General features: G+C 36.0%; 1 long non-coding RNA gene across 1 annotated transcript; it reads left to right on the forward strand.

Moving 5' to 3' along the window:
- The first annotated feature begins 1,397 nt into the window (after positions 1–1,397).
- Positions 1,398–24,377, forward strand: LOC118499847. The gene is made up of 2 exons (XR_004902398.1): positions 1,398–1,563; positions 24,116–24,377. It is a non-coding gene; the product is annotated as an uncharacterized LOC118499847 (long non-coding RNA).
- The last annotated feature ends 1,308 nt before the right edge of the window (positions 24,378–25,685 follow it).

The following is a 25,685-nucleotide window of genomic DNA, read 5'->3' on the forward strand; positions in this document are numbered from 1 at the left end:
TTTAACATTTTTTATTGTTGTTCAAGTACAGTTGTCTGCATTCCCCCCACACTACTCCCTCCCCACCCCAGCCATTCCCTCCTCTCTCCTGATTCTACCCTTCCTTGGTTTTGTCCATGTGTCCTTTATAGTTGTTCCTGAAAACTGTTCTACTTTCTAAAAGAATTCTTATACTTTTAATTTTTTCTCTTTTGAGGTTTATTTTAACTTTAATATTTAATTATCAAGAACATTTTTTAGAATATCTTTGAGCAGCACCCTGTTTTCATCTCATGTATATAGCAATATATCTGACCATTCTGTGAATATTGATAGTTTGATTTTTTTATTTTTTTTTATTTTAAAGATTTTATTTATTTATTTTTAGAGAGGGAAGGGAGGGAGAAAGAGAGAAAGAGAAACATCAATGTGCGGTTGCTGGGGGCTGTGGCCTGCAACCCAGGCATGAACCCTGACTGAGAATCGAACCATCACAGCCCTCACTCAATCCACTGAGCTATGGCAGCCAGGCCCAGATTTTTTTATTCTTATACAGTATCTTTATATTTATATTTTAAGTTGTTTACTAATTTTATTATTTTTTTTACCCAAACCTTATATTTTATGTCATAGGCTTTTCTTGGATATCAGGCTATCTTTAATTATCTATTTAGAAATGAAAACAATGGAATAAACTGTCATTTGTAAGTTCTGAGGATTAGCTTATTTTGACCTTGACCATAACTTGATCTTGAGGATAAAACACTCCTTATTAAACCCAATACCATATCTCTATATCTTTCTTCTTGGGTTCTTCTTACAGGTGTTATCTAATCTCTTTCTGAGAGTTAGGGATACATTAAATAGGATTTGGGGAGCCAAGTTTTGAAAGACCTCTGGGGCCAGCTTTCAGTGAGTAAGTTAGATCCACTGTTGTTTACAGAATGGCAGTTATGTCCTTAACTGACTGATGTTTTCCAATCCTGAAAGTCTCTGATACCATCCACATAAAATAAACCTACATAGCTGAATAAATGAGATTAAGTTCAGTCAACCAGAAGCTTGGAGATGAGGAAAACAATGTAAAGATCAAATTGTTTTCCAAGATTCTATGCACTTGTATTAGTCAGGGTTCTCCAGAGAAACAGCCAATACTATGTGTGTGTATAGTACTATGTGTGCATATATACATGATTTATTATAGTGAATTTGTTTACTCCATTATCGACTCTGAAGAATCTCAAGATCTGCAGTCACCAAGCTAGGGATTCAGGCAGCTGATGATTTAGTTCCAGTCCAAAGGCTGGCAGGCTCAAGACCCCCAAAGAGCCAAAGACAGAAAAAAAAAGGCCATGTCTCAATTTAAAGGAAGTCAGGCATGAGGAATTCTCTCTTACTCAGAGTCTTTCTTTCTGTCCTTTACAGGCCTTCCACTGATTGGATGAAGCCTACCCACATTATAGAAGACAAAAAGCTTTACTCAGTTTACTAAATCAAATGTTCACTTTATCCAGAAGCACCCTCAGACACAAGAACCACATTTGATCAAATGTCTGGGCAATCCCCCAACAGTCAAGTTGGCAGGTAAAATTAACCTTCATATTCCATCTTTGATTTAGCCCGCTTCTTCATCCCCAGTTCGAATGGTACTGGTGCTACTAGTCCCTGAACCTGTAGAGGACTCTGTTTAAGTCTGATGTGTTTTCTTTTCTCACCAAGGGTCTCTGGTTCTGCTATTCCAGTTTCTACTTGCCTATCATCTTTTCAGATTTAAGATTGACTTACAGCTATTTGTTCACCATTGCTTTTATTTTTGTGGGTTTATATTTTTATTTAAAATAGGTGTAGTGCTGAGGATTTGGGGAGATCTCTTGGAAACAGGAAATTTCTTCCTGATGTCTTAACCCAAATTGTCCTTTACTTAATAAAATATGGTAAGTGGCTTATTCAAAGCACTAAATATTGAGGTGCAATAGTGTCTGTGCTGAGTATTTCATAGATGCTTAATTAATGGAATTGTATGTGTACATACATACATTCATTAACATACATATGAATTATATGTACTCATATCCATGTGCAAATATTAATGCATTTGAATGTGTGTGCATGTGTATAAATGAGTAACTATTATTTTTATGTTAGTTGATAGTTGGCAGGTATTTTTGACATCATTCCCTTAGAGAACTATGTTTGACTAGCTATAAACTTTAAAAATCCTGTTAAGGAAACTTAAACTGTATTTTTTATGAGAATTGGAATGTCTCAGGTTGCCCTAAAATCTTTCAGTTTTGTGTGAATTATCACAGTTTTCCCCCAAATGCTTCATGTAGTATCTAATTTTACCTATCAAAATTTATAAGGTATTTTAACATGGTTGTAGGAAGTCATCTGAATTTCTGGTTTTGCAGTTTGTTTGAAATATGGCTAAGTATAGTAGTGGGGTTTTTTTGGTAAGAATTTCACTGTTTCTGCTTTACAACACCATAGAATCATCAAATCTTGCTATACCTTCCTGTGGTTACACTTCCACAGTGAGCTTCAGGATTATAAGACTAAAAATTCTATATAAATACATATGGAATTTCTGCCCTTTTAAGGGTTATCTTAATTTATTAACTGTGCATTGTTTCTTTTCCTAGAATCAAATTTATTATTTTTTTCTTCCTTTTTATTGAACTTATTGGGGTCACACTAGTTAACAAAATTATACAGGTTTCAGCTGCACAATCCCACAACACATGATCTATACACTGTATTGTGTGTTCACCACCCAAGTCAAGTCTCCTTCCTCACCATTTATCCCACCCATACCATCCTCTACCTCCCCCAGCAATCACCATGCTATTATTGTCCATGTCCATTAGTTTCTTTTCTATTTTTATTCTTTTTTTGCTCAATCCCTCCACCCCTCAACCACCCAGCTCCAAACAGCACCCCATGCTGTCAGCTGTCAGCTTGATCTTTATCTGAGTCTATCTCGGTTTTGCTTGTTCATTTTGTTCATTAGGTTCCACATATAAGTGAAATCATATGGTATTTGTTCTCCTCTGGCTACTTTATTTCACTTAGCATAATGTTCTCCTAGAATCAAATTTAGATACATTGAATGAAATATGCTCATTGTTTTCATCTGCCTTATCTTGACTGCTTGCTTCATTTTTTCACTTGCTTGTTTCATCTTGTGCAAAAGCATTTTGGGTTATGACTTTTTTCAGAATTTGTTGATTAAATCTTATACTCTTATTCTGAATTCCTTGACTACTGTCAAAACATATTTGTGTCAAGGTCTCAATCCCTGTCATAATTTGAGAAGCCTTGATTAGTTCACTTTGAAGACTTTCTTTTTATTAGGAGATCATTTCTTACCATCTTGACCTTTCAGATAAGTAATAACAGGACTAATATATTAGAACATTATGTTTTAATGAATGTACAGTTGCTTTGGGTAACTTATTTTTCTCTAATTTTTATATTCTATGCTAAAATAATGGTTACTTGGTTTTGTTATTAATTTATCATGATTTATTTTATAAATGTATAATGTATAATTATTAATGAATTTATGAGAAAACAAACTATAAGTTATAAAGCATAATGTTGGAATACTTATGAACTCAACACATAAATTATGAAGTAAGACACTAGCAATATCATTAATTTTTCTGTGTGCTTTTTAAAAACCCATTCCCCTGCCTGATTCGAGAAAAAATATTCTACAAGATTGTGTTTCTTTTCTTCCTTTTTAGTTTTATCAAAGTATACATTCCATAAACATTATATTCTAGTTTCTATACCTTTGATTTCATGAAAGTGGCATGTCTTGCAGTTTTCTGGAAATGTTTTCACTCCACACTATGCTTCCAGGGTTACCTACTTTTACATATAGCTGTGCCTCATTTGCTTCCACTGGATGTAATATTCTATTATGTGAATATACCATGCTCTGTTTAGCCACTTTCCTGTTGATAGCTGTTGGTATTGTGTATGGTCTCTGTTACCAACAGTGTTGCCATGAGAATTCTGATCATGTGTCACTATGTTCATGTGTGACCTTCTCTCTGAGAGGGGTGTTGCATTACTTGAGGTGGTGTGAGTGTATTATGAGTGTTTTAATGGATATACAATTGGGATTACTTTGTGAAATAATTTCAAAGTTTCTAAAATGATTCCAAATTGTTTTCCAGAGCATTGTCAAATATTTACTTTCACACCAATAACTTTTACAATTTTTAAAGTTCAAGTCAAATGGAAAAAGTCAAGAACCTTATGATGTCACTTGTACGTGGGGAACAAAACCGAAAGCAACAAATGAACAAACAAGGCAAACAAAGACTAATAGACACATTACCAACAGTATGGTGATTAACAGAGGGAAACAGGTGGGGCAGGAAGATGTGAAGTAGTAAAGGGAAAGGGAGTTAAATATATGGGAATTAACTTTGGGTGGTAAGCACAGAATGCAATATATAGATGATGCATTATAAAATTGTACATTTGAAACCTATATAATTACCATTGTCACCCCAGTAAATTTAGTATTTTTGCCACATTCAAAATTATAAAAAGTATGTTACTGTTATCTTATTTTGAGCTTTTATACAATATATGAGAATTTAGGCATCATTTCATCATATATTTATTTCTCCTTCATGTGTGTCTTCTCTTCTCAAATGCCTGAGCATTTTGTCTTTTATTTTTGGCATTTCCATACTGATATGTGAATTTTTATATCATTTAGTTAGTTTTATTTGTTTTAAAATGTGAAAAGATATTTCCCAGTTATTAACTCATGCATTAACTTTTTTATGTCTGTGTGTTAACAAATAATCTTTGAAATATTAACATATATTACAATTAATTTTTGTATCATGATTTGAACATTTGGGGAGCTGTTCCAGAAAATTTCCTATTCAAGGGACATGAAAAAAGGTTATTTTTATAATTCGTATACAATATTAAAACTTCCTTTTCACATATGACTTTACAATCTACCTGACAGTGATTTTAGAAATGCTTTAAAATTGATACCTAGTTTAATTTGTTATGTGAAAAACCACCACTACCATAAAACCAATTATAGTATTTTCCATCCTTTATTAAGTGAGCTTCAGAGTGCCCATCATAGATTAAAATCTCATGGGCATGAGTTTTTAGTCAGTTTAATTTTTGTTTTTCTTTCCCAAATACTGTCCTTTTGACTGTAAAGTAAATCTTAATATAATAGAAAATATTTTTGCCAACATCTACATTCTTCTCCAGTAGCACCTTTGCTATTCATGAACATTTATCCTTCTACCTAAGTTTTTAAATTTTTTTGTTTTATCCTTTCCTAAATTTTAATATGAACTAGTCTATCTGTTTGAAAGTTTCATTGAGATTTTCATGAAAATATGTTGAAACCATAAATTAGCAAACAGTGACAGTAGACTTCAGTTACTGTACTATATAAAAGTATACTTTAATTCAATGCAATTTTGGTATAGTCTATGTGAGTTTTCAACTTTTATTGAGAATATTTCAGATTTACATTGTTCTTTTGTATATAGTATTTCTAAAAAATTAAATGACATTTTGATAAAAAGGTATTTATTTTACATCCATTGATATTATGTCTATCAATTTCACCAAACCCAAATTAAAATAAAAAATAATTTTTAGATGATATTTTTGCCATTTTGTTGAAAATTATTGAACAAGTTTATTTATGATGTAGTCAAATTGTTCTCCATAAATGTTACTTCAAAAATTTCCCTTAACCACTCAGTTAGAAATGAGTTTATATGTTATAAAAATGCATATTTTGCTTAAATGATTTTTTCATTAAATTTAGTTCTGAAAACTATAATTTTTGTTTATTGATATGCAGTTGGCATATATTATATTAGTTTCAGCTGTATATAATAATTTAATATTCATATATTATGAATGATTACCACAGTAAGCCTACTTAACCTCTGTCAAAATACATAGTTACAAATTTTGTATGTGTGTTATGAGGACATTTAAGATCTATTCTCTTAGCAACTTTTAAATATGCAATACATATACAGTCACCAGTTGGATATTACATTCTCATGATTTATTTTATAACTTGTGTTTGTACATTTTGATCCCTCACACCCAATTTACCCATACCTCAGAGCCTCCCCACTCATCTTTGACAATCACCAGTCTGTTCTCTGTATCTATCAGTATCTATAAACTTGGGTTTGTTTTTCTTCTTTTTGTTTCAGATTATACATAAGAGCTTGTACAGTATTTCTTTCTTTGCATAAATTCAGTAACATAACAGTTATATCTTTTTGATGATTTGATTCTTTCATTATGTAATGACCATCTTTAAAATATTAAAATATTTTTATGTCCAACATCGTGGCACCTAAATAGATAAAGTAAAATCTAACAGAACTAAAAGAATAAATGGTAATACAATAATAGCTAGAAAATTTAACATTGTATTCTTAACAATGGGTAGAACTTCCATTCACAGAATCAATATGGGAATTGAAAACCTGACACAGTAAAAGCACATTTTTTACAAGTACACAAGGAGCAATATTTTTAAGGATAGAACCATATATTAGGTTGAAATATTTTATCCATTTTTAGGCATTATTTTGATTAGAGTATTTAATCCATTTATACTTATAGTAATTATTGATAAGTAGGGACTTACTATGGCTATTTTGCTCATTATTTTCTTATTGTTTTGTAGATCCGTGATTCCTTGTTTTTGACCTTGCTTTCTTTTTATGTGTGTTTTGACATCTTGTGGTATCAGTACACTTGACCTCTTTTTCATCTTCTTTTGTGAAAGTATTGCATTGGCCAAAAAGTTTGCCTGTTTTTTTCCATAATGTGGCTTGGTAGCACTTAGTTGCCTTTAACTTCATTCAAAACAATTTTGTTAGATTGTATTGTGACAGCTGTTGTATCAGCGTGCATTTTAAAAAATCTTATCAAAATTGGTGAATTTTTGTGTAGCCATTTTAACATTCAGTATGTTGTTAATATCCCAGGAAGGTGAGATCTGCTGTTAGGGTCCATTTGCAAGTGAGGCAACTATTTGATCTCTGAGGTTGGTAGTTGGGGTGTGTGCCACTGGCTGAGAATAGCTGGATAGGACTGCTGCCTTGGTTCCTTGACCAAGTGAAGCTGGAGGATGGGCTCTGCAGTTGCCTATTGGTTCTACAGTTGCCTATGTGCTCTGGCAGCCTTCCTAGACAGTCAGGGACTATACTCAGCAGTAGGTGGGGCTATAAATTAGCTTATCTGCCCTGTTTGGAGCAGCAGGATAGGGCCCAGGGCCTTAATATCTCATGGTTTAGACACCCTGAATCAGGCAATAATGTTCACTGAATACCCTGGTCAGGTGGGGCAGGCAGGGAAAGGCAAAGGTTGTGTTCTTTTAAACTACCACTTCCCTAGGCTCTGGTAAGGTTCTCTAGTTAGGCAGGCTAAAGGCACTGTTGAATAATAAACAGGGCTACAGATTAGTTTCCCTGCCTGAGAGTGATGGGGGCTCCAGAGTTGGAAAATTTTAGTTTAAGCTAAACTATTAGCAAATAGTTAATAAGCCTAGTAGGTAATGCATATGTTAAAGCTTTTGTTTCAGGAACTGCAGGTACCCACTCTGGATCCCTAGGGCACAGTTAAAGACCACCACCTGGGGCACAGGTGGAGATATCTGAGCCATTGTGTTCCAGAGAGAGGCAGAGGACCACCTGGGGATAGCTACCCACCCTGGGCTACAATGCTACAGTTTTTTAAATCTAATTTTCCCTTAATTTCAAAACCCTTCACTGCACTTTGTTCTCTGTTATAAAAAGTCTGGCTTGAGGCAGTGAGGGACAAATACCATATGATCTCACCTTTAACTGGAACACAATCAACAAAAGAAAAAAAGCAAACAAAATATAACCAGAGACATTGACATTAAGAACAATCTGACAGTAACCAGAGGGGAGGTGGGAGGGGACAGTGGGGAGAAGGTTTTTCAGGAACTACTATAAAAGGACACATGGACAAAACCAAGAGGGAGGGTGGATGCAAGGGAGGGAGGTGGATTTGGCTGGGGTTGGGGGGAGTGGTGGGGGAAAATGCAGACAACTGTAATTGAACAACAATAAAATAATTTTTTTAAAAAGGCTGGTTTGAAAGGAAATGTGTAGGAGACCATCCTGCATGGCTTGGGCCCAGCTCCCACTCGGAGATGCACAGGACCCATGCCCACAGATAGGTTCCCCTGGGGGGAATCAGGCCTGCAATGTGCCTAGGCTGCTTTGAGTCTTGCTTTTGCTAAAAACTCCCTCACCCTGATTTGCAGCAAACATTTACTGCAAAGTAACTTCCTAAAAATCTGTGCTAAACCTTCCAAAGATGAGTGCAACCAGTTCAACTACTTTTCCCTTTTCATTTGCAAATATCCTTCTTCTGTGATGTGATTAGCTGAATTGCCTCCTTTGTTTTCTGTTAAAGCGAACGGGTACATAGTAAATGAGGATCATCCCATAATGTGACCAGAAAAAAGAAATAAAGGCCTGTCGTGGCAGAGGCCAAGGCTTTTGACTCCTCTTGAGAGTGGAGCTGCCCGCCCTTTTCCTCCACAGGACTTGGTAGTCTGTGTGAATGTCTCTCCCCCATCCACAATGTTGTGAACCCCATGAGCCGAGGTCTGCATCAGAAATGTAAGACGATCTGTTAGGATACAAACCTGCTGTTTTCTCAGATCTCAGGCCATCTGAATGAAACACCACCCATAAAGACTCAATCCCTGCCTCTGCTTATTGGGTCTGGGAGGTGACAGGTAGCAGGAACAGTGACTTTTTCAGTTTCAGAAATAGTGGGAGAAGCAGATCCAAGGCCACTGAGGTGTTTTTTGGTTTGGTTTTGTTTTGTCTTTTTGGTACCTTAACTCAAGCTGACCTGTGCCCTGGTTTCCCTGGTCAGTGTCACTGGCTTTGCTCTGAAAGCCATCAGCTATGCCCACCCACCTCTTTTCTAGGTGGTTGCTGAGTTGCACAGCAACTTATAGGTGTTCTAGGGATCCCTTCCAGTCAGACTGTTCTGGGGGCCACATTTCATAATGGGTGGGAGTATGAGTCGGCTCATCTGTCTGGGTCAACTTTGTTTCAGGACCTGAATCAGGCAGACTGGCACCCTGAAAAGTCCCCTTGTCAGACTGCAGCACTGAGTTAGTTCTACAGATGAACAAATCCTCCTCCACTTGGGATTACTACTTGATTTCTGCAGGTAGGTCTTGGGTCTGTCAAGATTCAAGTATTGGTTATTTGAAGCCCATCCCCAATTTCCCATTACAATCAAACTCCCAGTGACTGAGCCATGTAGACTGCCCTATAATCCCCATGGGGCAAAATCAGCATAAATGCTCCAATTAAGCAGCCTCTAAAGCTGCAGAGGATGTCAGGTAGCAGGGTGGGAACTGTGGGCTTAGGGAAAACCCCCTGCCTGAGGCTGGGCTGGGTAGGGGCATTGTGGTCAGCATGGAGCCCTTTCTCTTACCCTTCTAGTGCATTCTGTCTTGGTCCGGGGGTGCTTCAGCCTCACTGCCATGTTCTAGGATTCTCTCAGTTGTGTCTTGTCCATTCATAGCTGGCAATTTTTCTCATGATAGGGGGCAAAGTAGGACATAACCTATGTTTCTGTTTTGTCAATATCCCTCTTCTATTTTCTGTGTTTGAATGCTTTTCTGTATGTCTGTTAAAGTTCACCAACAGGATTAAATCAAATTACAGAGAATATTTGATAAAACTTGACTCCAATTTATTTAGAAATAACTAGTAAACTCAAAATTGAAAGGAACTTTCTATTAGTTTAATAAGTTTGGAATCTATCAAACACTCAAAATAATATTTAATAGTTAAATACAAGTAGCGTATCATGTGGAATGAGAAACAGAAAATAATATCCAGTATGACTGATTATTTATAATATTTACAGAAGCTGCCAGCAAGAATAGGACAAAAGCACATATAAATGCTATATGAATTGAAAATTATGAAAATATCACAACTGAAAAAAATTAGTAATCACTAAGAGATATGAATGAGAGATCTAGATACAAGTATACAAGATAATTTAAATTACAATGGGATCAATTAGAAAGAAACTGATATGACTTTTACCGGAAGGAGAGATAACAATAGATGAATGAAACAGGGAATATAGCTGCAAACCAGATCCATATATATATAAGTGTAAATTGACAAAAGGCAAAATATTCATTAGAAGAAAGTTTAGAAATGATGGGCCATTTAAAAAGTGGGTATTGACACTATGCTTTTCTTATGGAAAAACAATAAGACAAAAAAGGAGAATGAAGGAAAGAAAAAGGAAGGGAGGGTAGATGACTTAATGTAATGACTTAATATAATATAAAAGCAACATAAAAGCAAAGTTTTAAAATTTAGAGAACATATGTAGTTTAGTTTTATTTATCAACTTCAGAGTAGTAAAAATTATCACCACAGACCAGTTAGAATTGCTATTATCAAGAAAATAAGTAGGATGTTGGGGGTGTGGAAGAAAGAGAATGCACTGTTGGTGGGCATATAACTTGGATCATCCACTGTGGAAAACAGGATGGAAGTTTCTCGAATTAAAAATGGAGCTACCATATGACCCAGCAATCCCACATAAAATGGTAACTATGTGAGAAAATATGTTAATGAGCTTGATATAATGATTATTTCACTATATTATATAAAGTCACCATATTGTACACAACAAATATATAAAGTTTTTATTTAAAAAATAAGAGAATAAACAAGTGACCATCCATGTTCAATGAAAAAAATAACCTGATGACAAACATTCCTTAAAATGTAGATAAAAGATATAGAAAATCACCTTAGTTCTTACAGAACATATTTGAGAAGAGAGTCAAACTAAAGACAAAAATCATTGGAGAAAGGAGACTAGCCTATAAGGAGCACACAAGAGAATAAGCATATCAATGATATCTTAAAGGAAATATATTGAAAGGTGGAAAATATTAGAATATTCAAGAAAAATGATATAGAACATAATCACAATCCAATATCTGTATAATAGGCAACCAAATCTGAAGAAACAAAATTAATTATATTAATTACTGAAGTGACAAAAATAAAAACAATTTATTACTATATACAGGTGAAACGCCACACACCTGAGGAGATCCACCCAGAGTGGCCAACGTTATAAGACATTGCATTATAAGACATTGCAACTTTATAAGACAACATGCATGATCCAGCAGAAGCAAGGCTTGATTGAGCGTGGTTGGTAGGGTAATAATATGGGTGTAATAATTTATAGTTTTATTTTGAACATTTCACCTAAAATGCCATATGGTGTGCTTGAGTGTGATATTGTTATGTTGCAGAATTACATGCTTTTGATTTTGTAATGAAAGATTTTGTGATAAAAAAGGGATGTTATTTGTGCTGGACCCTGTATATGCAACCAAATTCACATCAGACACTTGGCTAACAATACCAGATGCCAGGAATAATAGAGAAATGAATTCAGGAAAAAATATGGACCACGGGTTTTATACTCATGTCAATCTAGCCTTAAGTGTAAAGGCTATAGATGAACGAACTATTAGAGAGGTCTAGAACCCAGGAACAACAACCACTACGAGCACTTTCTGAGAAATTTTCTAGTAAATGACCTTCAGGCAAGTAAAGTGTAAATGCACTGGTATAACATACAATGTTTACAGAAATCACACACTTAAAGATCTGATAAATTAAGAAGGATGATGGAATTAGAAGAATGATGGAATTTCCATTTTACAAGCTCACCAAGACTGTTCATCTGGGAATCATTGAATCCCCCAAGCCCCATTCCTCTCATAGCTGTTCCTGAAGTTCCAGATACGAGAACATGCTTTCCTTCTGAAGAAAACAGATGGGAGAATTGTCCTCAAGGAGTGATTCCTGGCTTTCCTTGTAAAGTGCCTTCCCCTGTTCTGTAGTGGCCAAGTTATCACAGTCCCAGACTTCACTGATGCCTGAAATATTTTTCACTGTGACAGTGTGTGCATCCACATGTCTTTGTTCATATTCAGGAGACAATGTTGAAACTTCTTGTGACCATTGCACATGGGAAAGCAAAAGACAGTGTCCACAGAGTCACCCCCTACCTGTCAGCTGAGAGAAAGAGAGAAACGGGGGGGAAGGTAACATACATTCCATGGACAATTATAAAAACAGTTTTGTAGCTCCTCTAGGGGTAAGGTGTACATACTCATATTTTCCATCTGGACTATGAGCACCCTGAAGATAGGTAATGCACATCAGCCTTGCAGTTCCAATACACACACAGTCATGGCCCACTGCTGATGCTCAGTAGAGTTTATATTTGTTAGTGAATACAAGTTGTAACCTTTAAGAACTATTCTTGTATAGAAGAACACCACTGAGAAAGTTTCCCCAAATGTACCTTAATTTTAGGACTAATAACTGGGTCACAAAAGAAAAGCTTAAAGGTCTTTCTTCCTAGTGAGATATAAAATTAGAGACAGAGGCATATCTTAACATATTTTTTTATTATTGACACTAATATACATGTCCCTATTACCACCTTCCCTGTACCTGCTTCCACCTAGCCCGTGTCTATGGGTCATGTATATATGTTCTTTGGCCAATCCCTTCACCTCCTTTCATTCAGGTCCCCCTCCCCTCTAATAGCCATAAGTCTGTTTCTTGTATCTATGCCTGTGTTTCTATCTTTTTGTCAGTTTATTTTGTTAATTGAACTCCACATATGAGTGAAATCCTATGGTATTTGTCTTTATCTGACTGTCTTATTTTACTTAGCATAAAAGTCTATAGGTCTATCCATGCTGTTGGAAAAGGTAAGATTTTCTTCCTTTTCATGGCTATGTAGTATTCCATTGTATAAACATACCACAGCTGACATATCCTAAGTATTTCAACGTAATTTAACTCATAATGCACAGAGTGTTGCATGATTTCTTTAAATTTAGAAAATATATGTGGATGATAAATTTATACATAAATTATTAATATTTAAAATAAAAATGCATTCCTTGGGGAATGGATAAATGTATTTCCCTTCTCAATAAGGAAGATGAAGAGAATACAACTGCAAACTTTCTCTAGTGCTTTAAGGTACAACTGAATAAAAATAGATATCTGATCATAAGAGTATGATTTATGCCAGTTGGAGTTTACTAAAGGAAAACAGTAAATACTAGTTTTAAATATACAAGGCACTTTCTCATGCCTTAGCTCGTTCAATTTTCAGAACCATTCTAAGAGGTAGGTTTTTTTCCCTCTCTTGAACTTGGGGCTGACCAATTTCAGGAAATCCAGTTTAACTGCTGATGATCATAGAGTCCTTTCAGCAGAAAATTCTGATTTTGAATCCTAAAATAATAACTTCCAATCTTCTGCCTCCTCCTCCCTATTGAATTCTATTTGGAAAGGCAAATTTTATCACAAGGTAGTAATGAAAGTTCATTGTTGGACCACAATTCCAAATATAAAACTAGTCTTTGTGGCTATCAGTGATGGAGAAGTCCCTTTATCCATCCCAACATTGCTGGTTTAAGAGTTCTTCCTTTTTTCTTCTTTCTAGAGTATCTTATTCTTCTCAGTTTAGTTCTTTCTTCATTTTTAATTCCTAGGCCAACAATTCATTGCTTCCACTACTGGTTTTCTTTTCATGTTCAAACTATTCTTACTGTTTTTTCAACATTTTCATATAAGCATCTTATATTTTCTGGACTGATTTTGTTTATATTGTCTTCCATCAGAGTTTGCAAATTAAGTTCCATTACTAAACGTCTTCCTTGGAGTTTTGCATTTTAGATTTTGGAGAGAGATAAATTAGAATCTGGATAATGCTAATAATCCCATCAGGAAAATGACCTCTCTAGACATAGTCCTGTTTTCTATTTTTAGTTTTTCCCCAGATTTTATATCATAAAGTATGTCTATCTTGCTGGTCATTTTCTCATTTTCTGTGCACAGAATGGGTATTAACATCTACGTGTTGAATGAACAACAGAAAGGAGTGTGCTGTAGCAACAGTAACAGTAAGTGTGTGTAACACACAAGAAAACACTCTGGTTAATCACTTTGCCAGGGTCATAGGCTGGAACCTGGCAGAGTTCAGACAATATATTTGTCTCCTAAAACTCAGTTTAATGCTCACTCCCTCTGTAAATGCACATGGAGTAGTAGCTTGTGAAAAAAATACTCAAATATAAAATGGCATGAATAGTGATCTTTCCAATATCAAATCATCCCCATCAGATCTAACAGTCCCAGGAGTCTTCCCTTCAATTGACTTGCTAAACTGTATACCAAGGGATAACATGTCATGGTTAGTTAAGCCTTAGTACAACATTGTGGAATATTCTGAACAGAGTGGGGGGTTTGTATGAAGGCACTACTTCAATTCAGACACTGATAGAGGTTGCCAGGTGCCTACTAAGGGAGAAACCTGTAAAGCAGGGGTGTCAAACTCATTTTCACTGGGAGTCACATCATGGTTGCCTTCAAAGGACCAAAATAATTTTAGGACTGTATAAATGTAACTACTCTTTAACTGTTAAAGAGTTGAAATTACACTCGGCCCTTTGAAGGCAACTGTGAGGCTGATGTGGCCCCTGGTGAAAGTGAGTTTGACACCCCTGCTGTAAAGGTAGAGAGTAGTCCTGAAAGGAGAAGGGATTCTGCTGGATCCTCATTTGTAGCTATTCTGTGTCACTAGTGTATATTGTGCCTAACCGGTGATGGTAGGAGGACAGTGTCTTCCTCTAACATTGCATAGAACTGAGGTTTTAATCACAGTTCAGGCACTGAGAATAATGCAACACACGTTCATTATGAAATCTACACAATTAATTTGAACCCCATCACACTGATACATTAGATATTGCCAGCTGAGTTTTATATGAAGGAAATGAATGGGCTGAGTTATTCATCATCATACTAAAAATGACAGAGTAAAAGAAAAATAGTGAAGTTTTTTTCAGAATAGTCTTTCACAGAAGAAAAATTAAATCCACTTTGTGTTTGAAAGATTATGACATACAATACCATACCTATACATTCACATACATATATAGAGAGAACATATTTAAGATTTTAATATTCTCTCAGAAATATTTGCACATTACTAAAGAGCCATAAGAAATGCAAACTCTCTCTTAGAAGCATCTTTATATTTTCTTTTGTGCCCCAGTGGTAAACACTCACATTGTTTAATTATTTCTGGTTTCAATCATCCTATTCCTAAATAATAGTTTTATGATATTGAACATTAGATATATATTATAAATAATATCCCTATGTACTGAGGATTCAGCAATTTCTCATTTTCACCAATTCATCACCAAAACATAGGTACTGTTTATTACTCTTTTTAGTATTTTAAACTTTTAATTAATCACATATCACATTTATTTCTTATTCTATCATCTGTAAATACTGTATATTGAGTTTTAATTGTAGTAGGACAACAACACACTTTTACCACCAGAACTTAAGAAAATTGTATACCTACTCATCACTATCACAGAACTCTGCCCAAATAATATATATACACACACATATATATACACACATATGTACATATAAATGCACACACACATAACATACACATGTGTACACATATACACATGTATACACACATACACATGTATACGCTCATACACATATACATGTGAATACACACACAAGAGCCCTATCAGATAAGCCTAAGAGGAAATAACAGTATGTTAACAGATGGGAATAATAAAGAATGCTTTTAATTAGGGAGATTTTTCAGATTTTACCATACCAAACCACAAGCAAATTTCTGATATATTTTAAAACTTATTTGCAAAGCAATCATGATTCTATCATTATTATGTTGAAACATCTTCAGCTACCACACTCTAACAGAACAATAAATGGGATTTAAATTAAGAGCTGTTTCCAAAGACTCCTATTTTTGTCTCCATTTCCATGTTTCTGAACAGTTCCGCTGAACAGTTCTTTGTATATTAAAAACTATGCTATCAAAATATAATGCCAATTTAAGGCACAACAATTATTTATATTAGCATTACTAGGAGGAAAAATATGATGTGGTAAATTAATCTTTGTGCAGTAAAGTACTTCTTAAAATAGGTTTTCGGCATGCATGGTAATGAGCTATTGCTATCTCTACTGAACAGACATCTTAAGTTAACTATGTCCAAAGTTGTTAAAAATCCATTCCTGAAAATTTCAGTTATAGCAATGCAAGGAAGACTGATTTCTCACTTATAACACTGAGCAACACAAGCCTTGTTGCTGTTTTTTTTTCAAATCCTTTGCTTAATGTAGGAACTCATGGATCAGCTGTGACTTTTACATGCCTCCCTCTAACCTTCCCACTGATAATCACAATAATGCTTGTCTACTGAGGATCCGTCAGCTTTCATAAAGGCAGCAGCCTTCAGATTAATCTCATATTATTAATTTTACAAGTTAAAAAGACAAGACAGACAGGAATGATGGCTTTCACTGCTACTTGCTCGCCTAAAATTATTTCCTGTGGACAATAAACAAATTTCCAATTTGGTGAGGCTATAAATGTGCAGGCTTCATAAAATTAATTTAAATGGATGTGACTGTGAGTTTGGGATTGTAAAGATTAGGGGAGATGCCTGTCGTTGTAATTGCCTGCTCAGTTCCCCTGTCACTCAAGAGTGTCACAGCTGCATTAAAAACTCTCATCATAATCTAATTCTCAGATCAAATTCCCATCTTCAATATATCCTTTAATAAGACTTCCATTCTCCATCTTTTAGCCTTAATTATCACTCCCTGTCTCCCTTGACAACCAAATTAAAAGGTACATGCTACAACTCCATAATGATTATCATCATCATAATAATACTTTAAAAATCACAACTACTCTAACCACAAATCCAGACTAACCTTGCCAATGTTGGATGTCTTCTGATAACTAGAGTTTCTATGGATAGCTTCAGCACTGGAAGATAAGAAATACAATTATATAATATATTGGTTTCTTTATTCTTTACTTCCCCTGCCCCTTACTATTATGTGCAATTACCTGAGCAGTTTTTAGATTGTTAAAGCTGGAAGTGGAATATTTACAAAGATTCACCTGAAGCAGAATGTTTTAACTCTTGGTTAATTACAGGTAGTGTCTGTTGAAAAATAAAGCCATTGCAGTTTGTGTGGTAAAAACATTTGAATCAGCACAGAGCCATCTGGGACTATGTACAAACTCTTTGTTAAATGACTTTGTAAAGGTCATATGATCCATCAAACATGTCTTTACCTATGAATATGGACAAATTAACTATGGTAACTTTACATATACTTTTAACTAATTTTTTGAGGTTGCATAATAGCAAAAACAGACAAATTCTGTTATTTTTAGTTTTCCACCATGGTTATACATTTTTCACTATGGTGTTTCAAATATTTTGTTTTCAAGAAATAGTGATAATCTTTATATCTTCACTCATGAATTCCTGTGCATGGACTTTCAAATATGAATTTTTATTCTCCTTCTCAGCCTGGGGATTGACCTTAGGTTGTTAAAATTAGGACCTTCACCTGGCTGGCATAGCTCAGTAGATTGGGCACAGGCTGCAAACCAAAGCATCGCAGGTTCAATTCCCAGTCAGGGCACATGCCTGGGTTGCAGTCCACGGCCCCCAGCAACTGCATATTGATGTTTCTCTCTCTCTCTTTCTCCCTCCCTTCCCTCTCTGAAAATAAATACATAAAATCTTTAAAAAACAAACAAAAAAACTTTATAAAAAAATTAGGACCTTACTCAATTGTCTGATTCTACCTTTCTGTTGCCCCTGCACTATTTTCCACTGTTATATTTTATGGTAGGTGGTGGTAGTTGGTTTTGTTGATTTTTGTTGTTGGTGATGGGCTGTGGTTGTTCGTGGATGATTGATGTTAGTGGGTGGGTGGTGGTTACAGTGAGTGGCTGGTAGTAGTCAGTGGTTGATGGTGAGGGTGGTAGTTAGCAGTTGTTGAAGGTGATGGGGTGCAATTGTTGACAGTGCTGTTACTGAGGCCCATGTGAGGCCTTTGTGAACTCACATGATAAGCTCAACTGAAACCATATGTTTCCTTTCACTACATTGCTTTGCTGCTTTTATTTCTCTCCATTTTCTCTTTAATTTACCCCTCCCATTTACCCTACCTGTGGACTCGTAAACAGTTATGTAGAGACAGAGTCTGCACTTCTGTTAGGGTCAGTCAGATCTGCCACATGGCATAATTTATAGCAAAGCAACCAGCCTCAGTGAGTGGAGAGATCTGAGGAAATATGTCTAAAGAATTTTTCAGCTCCTTGCAGGGCTTCACAAATCAAAAATCTCTTCATTATCGAAGTACAACTACAGGATTGGCTTTTTCCACCAGATGTAAAGTAAGGCAGTTTATTTTTATAAGTCTTCGGGATATCTATAATATCACATATTCATCTATGTGCAGTCATGCCCATACTTGACTACATTTCTCATTTCTAGTGCAGATATTGATCATTAGAAAGGTAAAGTTAGAGCAGAAGCCTCTGCAGCTGTGAAGGGTATTTTCCAGAGCTACTTTGTCAGAAAGCTAACAGATAGGTAAACATAATTCAATGGAGATGTACTTATTTATCCAGAAAAGATTTATGATGAGTGGAAGGGAATTCAGCTTAGTACTAAGATAAGGAATACAAACCAAATGGCGCTTTCAAAAATTATTTGGGTGGGCCACAGTAATGATTGTATGAGCAAAGATCATTTCAATAGTTCACCTGACACAGCAGTCGATTTGGAATAAAAAACACAATGTAATTGTTGATGGCAGCTTTAGAAGTCAAGGACAGCTGAGGCAAACCTACAAGGCAGTGTTTTTGCAGATAAGGGGTCCCAGCAAGAAGGCCTAAAGTCTAAACCTGGGAGCCTTTAATTACTGAGATACCAGTATTGATTGGGATAACAACCGAGCAGAAATGAAGGCCACAGAGCGGATTGTGTGAGAAGGGCAGGGTTGTTTTTTTAAGCAGTTTATTGAACTATCTACATGCTCTCAGGCGATTCTAGCTCTAATCCTAGGAAATTGGAGGAACCTTGAGGGAGTACGAATGCAATGAGACCTTGACTGATGAGAGGCTTCCCAGAGATAGAGATGATTTATGGTGAGAAAACACAAACAAAAGCCAGGTCAAAAAGTGTCAAAAAAGATTAAAAGTTAAAGGAGCACTCACAAGTTACTAATTGGGAAACAATTTGAAAGGAATGGGATGTTTTAAAATAGCCCTGTAATGATTTGAAACATCACAGACATAATTCTGTGGTAAGTGACAGGAAGGCACTGCATGAAGAGTGAGAATAGCTGTTACATTCCAGCCATCTACCTAAGACAGGACCACATTCACAAACATTTATTCATCATGTCATTTAATCTCCCTGTCAGCTCATGAATTGTGCTCTTATGTCCACAAATTTCAGCAATGAAGTTAACTAATGTTCCACAAGAATAAGAAATTTCTTCATAGCCAAGATGTGCCAGCCTATGTTGATTTTTAAAGTCCAAACTGACAGCATATTTAGAAAGAATTGGTGGGGAAAGTAACACTTTTGCGAACATATTAGATTTTCAGATATTACAGTTATTGGAGAACTTAAGCAACCATGGGTCAAATAAAAATTCTTACTTGTCTGTGTAATTCAAATCGTGGGATTTGTATCCTTCCCCTGCTGAGATCTGTGTGTACAAGAATGAGATCAATGTCTATTTGGTGGAGAACAGAACATCCAGAACCACATATCCTGGACATCGGTCTGAACTTCACTATATTCTAGCTCGGTGGACTTAGGAACTCCCTAACCTCACCTTATTCATAGTTTCCACATATGCAAAACATAACAATCATAGTTATCTTATAGCATTGCAACACGAATCAATTAAATTAATGTATGTAAAGTGCTTAGGAGATAGACTGCATCATATGAAGTAGGATACAAGTCTTGGATAACTAGATGAAAAGATACATTGATACTTGTTCTAAGACATCATTGAAAATGACTCAGCTCTTAGAATAAATGCTTTTCACTTATCTCTTTGAAAAAAGACATGGAATTTTTTTTTTTTTTTTTTAGATTTTGGAGAAGGTGACTAGAATTAGGAAGTCAGACATCTGGGGACTGTCTAGATTTGGCAATTAATCACTTGCATCAGTTTTTATGCTGAAACAACTTATTTAGTAAACAGTATGTATTGCAAATGCCCACATACCAACGATGCTTTTCTCTATCTATCCCTGTAAAAATTTTAAAAAATTCTCTGTGTGCATTTTATAATTACTCGATGAAGGTAAAATCTATTTTTGAAATTTTAAATTGTAAATAAAAATAAGTTATTACTGAATGCCAACATAAACTTACAAGCATTATAAATAACCTTTTAGCAACTGTTATTACACCCACTGAAAAAAAATGCAAGCTGGTACCCCCTATAGTTCAGGGATGCCCAACCTTTGGCATCTCTGGGCCACCTGGAAGAAGAAGAGTTGTCTTGGGCCACACATTAAATATGTTGCAATATGTTGTCACAAAAAAAATCTCATAATGTTTTAAGTAAAGTTATGATTCTGTGTTGGGCCACATTCATAGCCATCCTGGGAAGCATGTGGCCCATGGACCATAGGTTGGACATCCTGCCCTACATACCAGTAGTTTATTGGTTCAAACAAAAGAGAAATCCTCTGTAATTACAATGCTTGAACAATTATCTGGAAGTAGATGCATCCTGGGTTTGAAAATATTTTTATTGACTCTGGATACTAGAAGAAGGCGGCCAGCACACTGTTAGAGTGTTAGTAACAAAGTTTTGTTCTGACATTACATAGAGCTTCCAGGCTGTGTGGAAGAGTCAGCAAGTTAGAAGTACAGAGCCTCACTTCCATATCCCAGAAACTTACATTCAGTAGGTCAGGGCTAGGAGATGAGGGGTCCAATTTTAAGGAAACTGAACATGACTCTACCATGAAGCTGATGAAGCTTAAACTTCATTGACCCACTTTACATTAGCCACTTTCAAGGCTCTAGGAAATGTCTCAGCAGTGTGCACACTGATCAAATATTTTGTGAATATGTAAAAGTAAAAGGTTCCAACTCATTCAAGACTAGTCACTTCTCTTATGTGGTGGCTTTAGAGGGACCAGGGCCTCTTGAGGCTAGGGAGCCAAGCCAAGGACTTGCCATAAGACTTTGCCTGCAATACCTACATATTTGAGTGAATTCCTCTTGTCCTGAGGTCCCCAAAATATCCTGAGGAACCTAGAAGTGACCTTCCTTACTTACTGGTAAGTTTCTGGGAAGCCTGTAAACGAGGCACAAAACTGATTTTTCCAAGGGGCTTTGTTGGCTCCATAAAGTCAACTTTAGTGCCTTAAAGCTGTCTGGTTATTTCTGAATTTATGAACATCTCTCTACAATATAACATTCTGAGACTTCCAGCAAGATGGAGGCATAGGTGGATATACCGTACCTCCACGCACAACCAAGATTAGAACAACAACAACAATTTAGAGCCAGAATAACACCCAGAACTGACAGAGAATTTATCTGAATGGAAGTAGGACAGCCAAGAAGTTGAAGTGGACCCGTTAATCCAGACCTGTAGGAGGGGCTGAGAGGAGGAGCAGGCACGGGTTCCGGAGCGCGGAGATCAGGAGAACTGGGCGCATTAGGCAACTGGGAGCGCATAAGCCTTCCGGGATGCAGTGGTGGACCCTGAGTAAACAAGCAGCGGCTGGCAGACTCAGTGAGGCGGCATTGTGGACCAGGGCAGAGTGCGCAACCCAGGATCCCAGAGAAGGGACTGAGATCCAAGGAGAACGAAGCTACCGCCATTGTTCCCTCCTGACCCCACCCACACATACAACGTCACAATCCAGCGACTGGGGTGCCTAGCCCAGGTGAACACCTAAGGCTCCACCCCTCACCTTAACAAGAGTGACCAGACTGAAAAAAAAAAAAGGGGAGAGAGAGAGAGAGACTCGTCTCCAACAGAAGAACAGATCAGTTACCCAGGACTCGTCCTTTTGAGTGACTATGAAATAGCCAATCTATCAGATGCACAGTTCAAAATACTGGTGATCAGGAAGCCCACAGAATTGATTGATTTGGGGCACAAATTACATGAAAAAATGCAGGTTACCATAAAAGAGATGAAGGAAGATGCATGGAGAACCAATAGTGAAGGGAAGGAAACTGGGACTCAAAACAATAGAGTGGACCAGAAGGAAGAAAAAAACAACCAAGCAGGAAAGAATGAAGAAATAAGAATTCAAAAAAAAATGAGGAGAAGCTTAGGAACCTCCAGGACATCTTTAAACATTCCAACATCCGAATTATAGGGGTACCAGAAGGGGAAGGGGAAAAGCAACAAATTGAGCACGTATTTGAACAAATAATAAAGGAGAACTTCCCACTCTGGCAAAGGAAATAGACTTCCAGGAAATCCAGGAAGCTCAGAGAGTCCCAAAGAAGTTAGACCCAAGAAGAAGCACACCAAGGCACGTCATAATTACATTAGCCAAGGTAAAAATGAAGGAGAGAATCCTAGAAGCAGCAAGAGATAAGGGGACAGTAACCTACAGAGGAGTTCCCATCAGGCTGTCAGCTGATTTCTCCCAAGAGACCTTACAGGCAAGAAGGGGCTGGAAAGAAGTATTCCAAGTCATGAAAGACAAGGACCTACATCCCAGGTTGCTCTATCCAGCACAGCTCTCATTTAGAATGGAAGGGAAGATAAAGTGCTTCTCAGATAAGGTCAAGTTAAAGGAGTTCATCACCACCAAGCCCTTATTTTATGAAATGTTAAAGGGACTTATCTAAGAAAAGAAGATAAAGAAAAAACATGTATAGTAAAAGGACAGCAAACACAATTATTAACAACCACACCAAAAGCAAAACCAAAAGAAACTAAGCAAACAACTAGAACAGGAACAGAACCACAGAAATGGAGATCACATGGAGGGTTAGCAACAGGGGAGTGGGAGGAAGAGAGAGGGGGAAAAGGTACAGAGAATAAGTAGCATAGAATGTAGGTTGAAAATAGATAGGGGGAGAGTAAGAATAGTATGGGAAATGTAGAAGCTAAAGAAATTATAAGTATGACACATGGACATGACTAAAGGGGGGATATGGGTGGGAGAGGGTGTACAGGGTGGAAGGGAGTGAAGGGGGAAATGGGACAACTGTAATAGCATAATCAATAAAATATAATAAAAATAAAATAAAATATAACATTCTAGTCAAGGCCTTGTAATATAACCAATGTTTCCAATTATGTCCTGTTACAAAAAATAAAAACAGATTTGTATTGAATTTATGTAAGCATATTGCCATGAAAATAAGAATACATTTATTTTATGTAGGGACTTTGGAAGGACCAGGATCTTTGAGGATTTAGTTGACAGAACCTGAGTTTTTATGAGTATAGTTTGATTTTAGTGAGATAGGACTCTGTAATTCATGTGTATACAGAATTTGGTTACAGACAGGCTTCCTGATGTGGGATGGACAGGAGTCATGCCCACTTCCTGTTTCCTCCATATTGATCTCCTCACTAAGGGAAGGACCAGGGATAACCTGTAGTAGGTGTTTATCCTGTGGTGGCACAGGCAAGGACATGTCACAAAGGAGACACAAGGTTTGAAATGTAGAGAGTCAAAATCTAGTTCAAATCCTATGGCTCATAAAACAGGTGCTTGAGGCATTTTTTTTTTTTAGAAATAACAGTCCCAAAATATTATCAAGGCATTAACAATATGACATTTATTATATCTGAAAGACACTCTTAAAATACTAATAATAAAAAACTAAGTTTAATCAACCACATTAGAAGAGGGCGCTTTCTACTCACAATGTAGAAAATGTTGTTATAAATGAAGAGTTGGAAAAGTATGCAATCAAAAATTGGAGGAAAAATGTTAGAGACATGACAATTACTATAGACATTGTTTTGGGTTTTTTTTCACATTTCATGATGTTTGGGGTACACTCTATGATCTTATTTTTAATCTTAACTATTCTATTAAATAATTTTATGTTTGCAGTTTTTTCTTAAAGGGACCATCCTCCAATATATAATGTTTATTCACAATGAGAACTGGATCCAGACCTAAAGAATGCAGATGATTTTAAAGCATATGATATATAACCATGTGAAGAACTGACTCTAGAGCAAGACTTGAAAAACTATTGCCTGCAAAGCATTTTGGGGCTGCTACTTGCATCGATGTACAAACTGTATTGGAACAGCACTGCGTCATACACTTATGCATTATTCTCAACTGCTTTTTCATCAGAAAAACAGAGTTGAGAAGTGAGACAGACAAGAGATGACCACAGAGCTACTATGCCTAGACTTTTTTCACTTGGCCCTTTGCAGAAAGCTTGCTTAATCCTGTGATAGAATGTGACTTGGTCAATACCTACATATAAGCCCTCAGTTGTGGGAGGGTCTGATGTTAATGTTTTAAAATAACAACACTTAAAATAAACATTCAAATGACCATGCCTCATTATACTTTAGATTTCTTTAAAGGGGGAAAGCAAATAATGAAGTACATAGAAGTACATATTTAGGGCAAGTGAGTTTATTTTCATGGCAAAATAAAATATTGCTAATTTTTCCTCATTTTACCTTATATCTTTATGTTCCTATCAGATTTAACTTAATTAATTAATCTCACACTGCCTGATACTAAAATTACTTCATGTGATTGCTAATTCATACAAACATAAATGGGGAGATCAACAGTAATACAGTCATAGTACGGAACTTCAAGACCCTACTGACATCAATGGTGAGATCGTCCAGACAGAAAATCAAAACAAAGGCCTTAAGTGACACATTAGACCAGATAGGTTTGATATGTTTAGAACATTTAACCTAAAAGCAGAAGAATATATATTTTCAAGTGCACATGGAACATTTGCCAGGATAGATCACGTGTTAGACCACAAAACTGGTCCCAATAAATTTAAGACTGAAATTATACCAAACATCTTCTCTGCTCACAATTAGAAAAAGAAATCTAAAAAACACAAACATATGGAAGCTAAGCAACATGCTATAAAGCACTGAATGGATTAATAAGATCAAGGAAAAATGCAAAAATGCAAAAAAAAAAAAATTAAAGCATAATGACCCCAAATCTATGGGACATGGACAATACAGTTCTAAGAGGAAAATTCATAGGATATAGACCTACCTCAAGAAACAAGGAAAATCTCTAACAATCTAACCATATACCTAAAGAAACAAGCTAAAAGCCCAAAGTGAGTAGAAGGATGAAAATAAAGATCAGAGTGGAAATGGATGAGATAGAGTCCTAAAAAAACAACAGAAAAGACCAATGAAACCAAGAAAGTATTCTTTAAAAAAATAAACAAAATTGTTAAACCTTTAGCAAGACTGATCAAGGGGAAAAAAAGAGGGCCCAAATAAATAAGATCAGAAATCAAAGCGGAGAGGTGACAACTACAATAGAAAATACAAAATATAGAAAATAGTATGACCAATTATATGCCAACAAACTGGACAACCTGGAAGAAATGGATAAATTACTTGAAACATATAATCTTCCAAGACTGAATCAGGAAGAAACAGAAAATCTAAATATGAAAACTACTA

Source organism: Phyllostomus discolor, chromosome 1, assembly GCF_004126475.2.
Source record: "Phyllostomus discolor isolate MPI-MPIP mPhyDis1 chromosome 1, mPhyDis1.pri.v3, whole genome shotgun sequence".
NCBI classification, from domain to species: Eukaryota; Metazoa; Chordata; class Mammalia; order Chiroptera; family Phyllostomidae; genus Phyllostomus; species Phyllostomus discolor.